Source organism: Ictidomys tridecemlineatus, chromosome 6, assembly GCF_052094955.1.
Source record: "Ictidomys tridecemlineatus isolate mIctTri1 chromosome 6, mIctTri1.hap1, whole genome shotgun sequence".
NCBI classification, from domain to species: domain Eukaryota; kingdom Metazoa; phylum Chordata; class Mammalia; order Rodentia; family Sciuridae; genus Ictidomys; species Ictidomys tridecemlineatus.
Genome location: NC_135482.1, coordinates 39,483,499 through 39,489,901, shown reverse-complemented (window position 1 = coordinate 39,489,901; position 6,403 = coordinate 39,483,499). Strand labels below are relative to the sequence as shown.

The 6,403-nt window shown below is 36.3% G+C and overlaps 1 long non-coding RNA gene across 1 annotated transcript in view; it reads left to right on the top strand.

Annotated features, from left to right (window-relative positions):
• Positions 1-6,403, top strand: part of LOC144378598 (uncharacterized) — a 154,117-nt gene that overhangs the window by 2,171 nt on the left and 145,543 nt on the right. The window contains exon 2 of the long non-coding RNA XR_013440440.1: positions 410-527. This is a non-coding gene — a long non-coding RNA (uncharacterized LOC144378598). The remainder of the gene's footprint in view (positions 1-409; positions 528-6,403) is intronic.

Here is a 6,403-nt window from a genome sequence, read left to right as displayed (position 1 = left end):
ATCTTTCACAGTGAGTCTGGGAACAATAGATAACATAATAGATCTGTATTTGTATTAAATTATCAAAGTTTTAAAACATTTTATTTCCTTTTAATTTAAACATGGAAACCAGAGTCAGTTATAAAGATTAACAAACTCTTCTAAATTTTTTAAGACAGAGTAGTGTTAAGAAAGAGTGTGGCTTTGGAATCAAACATGGTTTTAACATGCAGTTTTGCAGCTGCCATCACTTGGGTCTGGAATGTCACCTAGATGCCCATGTATTAAAGGCTTGGTCCCTAGCCCTTAGCACAGTTGGGAGGTGGTGGAGTCTTTAAGAGGTGAGGCTTCATGAAAGGTCTCAGGTCATTGGGGGAATGTCCTCAATGGGGATTATAAGAACCTGGTCTCCTCTTTTTTTGCTTCCCAGCCTCTCTGAGGTGAATGAGCTTTCTGTGCCACATACTTCCGCCATGATGTACTCTGCTGCCTCACCAAAGACCCAAAGCAGTAGGACCAACCTGTCATGGACCAAAACCTCCAACACTGTGAGTCAAAATAAATCTTTCCTCTTTAAAAGTAGTAGTCTCAGATATTCCATTACAATAAGGGAAGCCAGCTAACAGTCACCTACCACCTCTATGGGCTTGGGCTAAGTACTTAACCTCTTTGCACCTGTTTCTTTATCAGTAAAAGGACGATACTACAGCTTCTAGGGTTGTTATAGAATCAAAACAAATGATATGTGTAAAACTCCAAGTATAGAACCTGGCAAGAGAGTACATACTCAAGAATTATGGTTGTTATGTTAGGCAAGTCTATCCCTGTGTCCTTTTCTGCCTCTTAAGAAAGAAATAGAAATTGTACTTTGCTAAGCACTCATCTTATGTTGCCCTCCTCAAGACTTTGGTAGCAAGGAGATATGAGTGTTTTCCAAAACAATTGAGTCTTTAGTAGAAAGCAATTCATGTGCCTGGGAAAGGGCTAATAGGAGAAAGTTGCCTTCATGAAGAATAAGCCCTTCTTAATCTCACATGGTTTTGACCCCTTCAACATCATAAAGGCAAAATTGAAGGTTAAACAAGTCTTGGCAGGATGTTTCCCTTTCCCACTCAAAATGCACATTATACTTATAACAACTCCTTCTTTCTCTGGAACCTATCAAGCAATTTTGAATCAAAGGCTTCTGTTAAGGTCACTGTCCTAAGGCAAATTGAAGCAAGGATTTTTTTTTTCATGACCTTGTGCTTCAAGCTTAGATTCTTCAAATATTTTTATATTTTTATTTCATGCCCCTTTTTCTTAACAAAACTCTGAAACAGATGAGTGTGAATATAAACACAAGACCTCTTTATTTTATTTTAGGTCAAGGATTTCTTCCTAGAGTCCAGCTAGGCTATGGTAGAGAGGAATTTTTTAGTATATATTAAATAAAGGGGAAAAATCTCACTTTGCTAATCTACAACACAAAAAGAAACAGCTGTTCTACTTTCTTTGTCAAGATTTAGCAGCAGTGGTGGCAATTAAGAATTGCTCCTATGTGATCCTGATACTCTGATGCATTTTCTGACAGAGAAAACAATTTTACATTTTGAGAGATAAAGTACTTTGTTCTTGATATTTGTCATATTTTTTTCTTTTTTAATCTGCCATAGACTCCTACTTGCTTCATTTACTAAGCCTTTTCTCACAGTAGCTACTGTTTTCTTTCAGTACAATTATCTTCTATTACAGTGTTATTTATGTTTTCTTTTGCCCAGAGCTTTCTAGCTTTTCTACCTCTGATTATATTTTTTATTGTAGAGGAGTTTTTTTCTAGCTCTACCATATGAAAATCACCATTAATGTCAATCTCTAGGACAGCTTATTGCATCCTTGTCATCTTAACCCCTAATTTTCAGTTGGTGACATCACCTTCTCCTTCATTCACATTCACAACCACCAGGTAAATTTCCTTAGTCTTTCTCTACTTTGCCACCAAAAGTCCATGTTTTCTTCCACATTGATACTTGCTGACCATGATCTAAGAGGGGCACGTGCTACTCCCACTTCTTACCCACGATATCCACTCTGCCTGAATTTTGTTCCATTTCTTTGGCTTTTTTCTTCTTTCTTTATATTCCCACCCCTTGCAACAGATTCTTGGTATATTATCCAAGCTGGTCTGGAACTCCTGGGCTGAATAGATCCTCCTGCTTAAGTCTCCCAAGTGTTGGGACTACAGGTGCATGTCACCATATCTGGCTTACTTTGACATCCTTTACTGTCTTGATTTTCAATTTCTGTATCTACTGCTTCTTTTTCTTTCAGATGATAAAATGCTGTCTGTCCCATATTCTGAAAAGCTGACAGAAACTTCCCTGACTCTTCTACTAGGTGTTTGTGCTTGCCTCTCAATCATTTATTCCTCTTTTTCCCAGGGGCCTGAGTTTCTCTTTGGGGGTCCTTCTGGTCCTAGGGAAGTGATTCCACAGTCCCGGTCCTGGTTAAGGGGTGGAACATTGGAACCACTGGCTTGGATGGAGATTGGTGAACATGTGACCTAAGTCCAACCAATCAGAGTGAATCTTAGAGCTCTGCTGACATGCTGAGATGCTCACCTGTTCTGGAAGGTGCTATGTGTATATATGAGGGTAGAGTTGTTACTAGTAAGAAATGGACCTGGGGATGAGGAGGTCCTAAGTGATGAGGAGAGAGAAATGGAGCAAGACTTCTGAACCTACTGCTCTTAAATTTTCCTACCTGCAGGACCTTCTTATTAAGGGAACAAATGAACTCCCATTGTTTAATCCATTTTGAGGTGGATTTTCTGATACTTAACATTTAGGACTACCCAGTAATTGTGGTGGTTTAAAACTATTTTCACAATTGTTTTTAATATTCCTCCTTTCGATATGTGGTATTTAATTCATTCCTCTACCCTTGTGATTTTCTTCTAGAAAGTAAAGTGTTTGGTTCTAAGTTGGAAAAGGCTTTGGACTGGAGATGACGTGGCTCAGTGAAAGAATACTTGCCTAGCTTACTTGAGGCTCTAGGTTCTATCCCCAGTGTGGGAGAAAAAGAAAAGGCTATAACTTCTCATTCTTTCCCCTACCTTCTTCTCCACCCTCCTCCCCATATCTTTTCTCTTCCTATACACACTTGCCACTTTCTCTAGGGGGAAGATAGTTGCCATGTCAGGAGGACTCTTGAGCAGCCTATAGAGGGTTCAAATGTGAGAAAAAGAACCCTCTGGATAACAGGCACAGAGAAGTTGAAGCATATTTTCAAAAACATAAAAGTGAGCTTGAAAGGAAACTTTTTGGCCCAGTCAAACCATGAAATAATTCTAACCCCAGCTGAAGCTTGAATGCAGTCTGGTAAGAAACCCTGAAACACTTACTGTGGTCATCAAAAGGTTCCTAATTGCCAAACCAACTGCCATTTTTCAGTCTTTACCCTTCCTTACTTTCTGGTTATTGGACAACATTGAATATTTACATGATTTTTATGTACATGCACACAATAAAATCTTCTAAGAGGTCACACTTACGAAGTTTTGTACAAATGTTAACTTTCATATTTAAATACTGTTCTAATGAGAAATGGGAATGAATTCTAAAAGCCACAAACAATAGGAAACATTTCTTTCCATAAAAATAATTCTAAGGTGAGGAACAGAGGATACTGGGAAATGCATTAAATAATATTTTATTATCTTAGTTATGATTAGAAACACCAAATATTTCAAGAAAATAGTCTCTGTGTATTTAATTTCTAACTTTTAGATTATATTTTTAATTCTTGCTAAAGACTATATAAAAATAAATTGTATTTATTCACCAAACTTCCAAGAAAGTTTTTAGAATTTGCAATAGGGCTTATCAAAATATTTTGGTTTTTCCCACATTCAGGAAAATACTGTGTAGAAAATCACTCTAATTTAGGATTTAAAAATTAACATTTAGGTTTATATTTCATTTTAAATATAGTTAATGAGATTTCCATATGTGTCTTGTTCACTGCAGCAAAGCTCCAGAGAAAAACCTCATAAAAATTTCCACTTAAAACAGTATATGAATGTGTATGTGTGTATTTTTCTGGGAAATTATGTAAGGAAAGTTAACTAGATTTTGGAAACAATACACGATGCTGTAATTGATAGGCATTTAATTGTTTATGGCATATGCCTGCAAGGATTTTTGTATAATCCTCATACAAGAGATTAAAAGTCATTTGTAAAATGAACCCTTTCTTGTAAAAGAAAATAAAACCTGTCATGTTCCTGTAGCTCTCACCTCATAAGAAAAGTGTTGAGTTTTGGATAAAAGGTCAATATTTTTTTAGAAAAGCTTCTATAAATTCTGTAATCATGCTTATAATGAGGGCAGGCTTAGATTTTAGTTTAAACATTACTGACCTACACTGTTCCAAAAAGTTTGTGGGACTATCTAATATCCATTCCAGTTCTTAAATAATGTCATGTGTTAAAAGGCTTACATTTTTCATTTACTTGTCTCTATGTTCACTTTAGTTACGTGGCTTGGAGATCTGTAGCAGAACCAAACTCTACTGAACTTTTAAGGGGTGGACCTATGTATGTATGTTAGGTATGCATTATATACATACATTGCCTTTGTCCATTTGTGCTGCTATGCCAGAATATCTGAGACTGGGTAATTTATAAAGAACACAGACTTATTTCTTATAGTTCTGGAGGCTGACAGGTCCAAGGTCAAGGGGGCTATGTTGCAAGGGCCTTCTTGCTGTGTCATCTCATGACAGAAAGACAAAAGAACACTTATGGGAGATGAAAGGGTTGGGGCCTAATTGACTTGTCTTTTTATAAGGAACCATTACTACAATAACTAACCCACTCCTGAGATATTGGCATTAATTCATTCATGAGGGCAGAACCCTTGTGACCTAATTAGCTTTAACAGTCCCACCTCTTAACACTTCATTGAGAAGTAAGTGTCCAACACAAGAATTTTGGGGGATACATTCAAATCATAGCAAAATTGACTTGCAAAGCCATCTGGGTCCTCTATGAAAGGGCTCTGGGGATATCTTGGAGTCATCTTCTAACCAAATTCAGCTGTAAAATCATAAGTGAGGAAGAGCCAAAGTATATACCATTTATGTTTTAGCCAAATAACAATATTTATTGAATGTTCTTTTTATGTGAAACAGTATAGGAATATTTTTTCTGTTCCACACAACAACCTTTACATTTATTAACTTTCTTTCCATTTTACATGTGAGAAAAATTAGAATCATGGAAATTGAACAACTTGACCATAGCTAGTAAGTGGCAGAACAAGGATTTGTATTTATCATGTAAACATCATATTCTTTCAACTACTAAATGAGGACTTTCAACAATGATTCTTTCCTGTCATACTAGAAGAGTAAAAAACCTTTGCTTGAGGACTCTAAAGACTGTTAGCTTCACGGGAGCAAATGCTTGGGAAACCCAAATATAAAACTTTGCAATGCAAGGAGACCTCCACATCATGGGCTGATGGTAATGGAGGCTAAGATAAGTAGTGGTACCAAATAATAGCCTATCTGATCTTCAGATAGGGGAGCGGGTCTAGAAATAGGGTCTCTGCTGGGGAGGTGGAGGTGGAGGATGGGTGGAAGAAAACTCATCTAAAAAGCATCACACTGTGACTATCCTCTTTGAGCTAAAGCCTGCCAATGATGGATGAGTATGTTATGTTAACATACTCTCTGGGGCAGTGAATAGTGTCTTATGAATACATCCAATGCCAGTAAATGGTGCTGAATTCTTCTCACCTAGAAAATGTTAAAATATATCCAATCTGTTACTTAAACTTGAAGCTTCATTTTGAACTTGGGTTTATGAACTTTCTATATCAACATATAATTACAATTCACAAAACCTTGCTTAAATAATATGATTTCTTTAATGCCACAGGGAATGCAGTGAACTATTTATTTGGATTTTGGATTTCTGTAGTGTCTTTTAAAAATTCTCAATTTGATGAAATCTAATTTTTTTAGGTACCTCCTATATACAAAGAACATTGTTAGGCTTTGTGAGACATAACCATTAAAGGTGTCTGTTCTCAAAGAGAAGCTAGAGGGATGTTAAAGTCTTAGTACTTCCACTGTGTCTTACAGTTAAGACATCAATATATACAGGAAGGGAAAAGCCAATCCAAATACAGAGAATTGTTGGAGCAATGATCTAGAGGACGTAGAGTTCAGGATACTTTAGATAACTAACATAATTGTTATAACTCTGTCTTGTTTGTTTTTCCCACTTACTATTATTTAATTCTTAATTTTACTGCTTCCTTATAATTCATTGTGTCAACTCAATCTGTGTGTAGCAATTGCCCTGTATTTAGACATCTAGGTTGTTTTCAGACTTATTATACAGAATGTTCATTAATCAATATGTATGCATTTCACA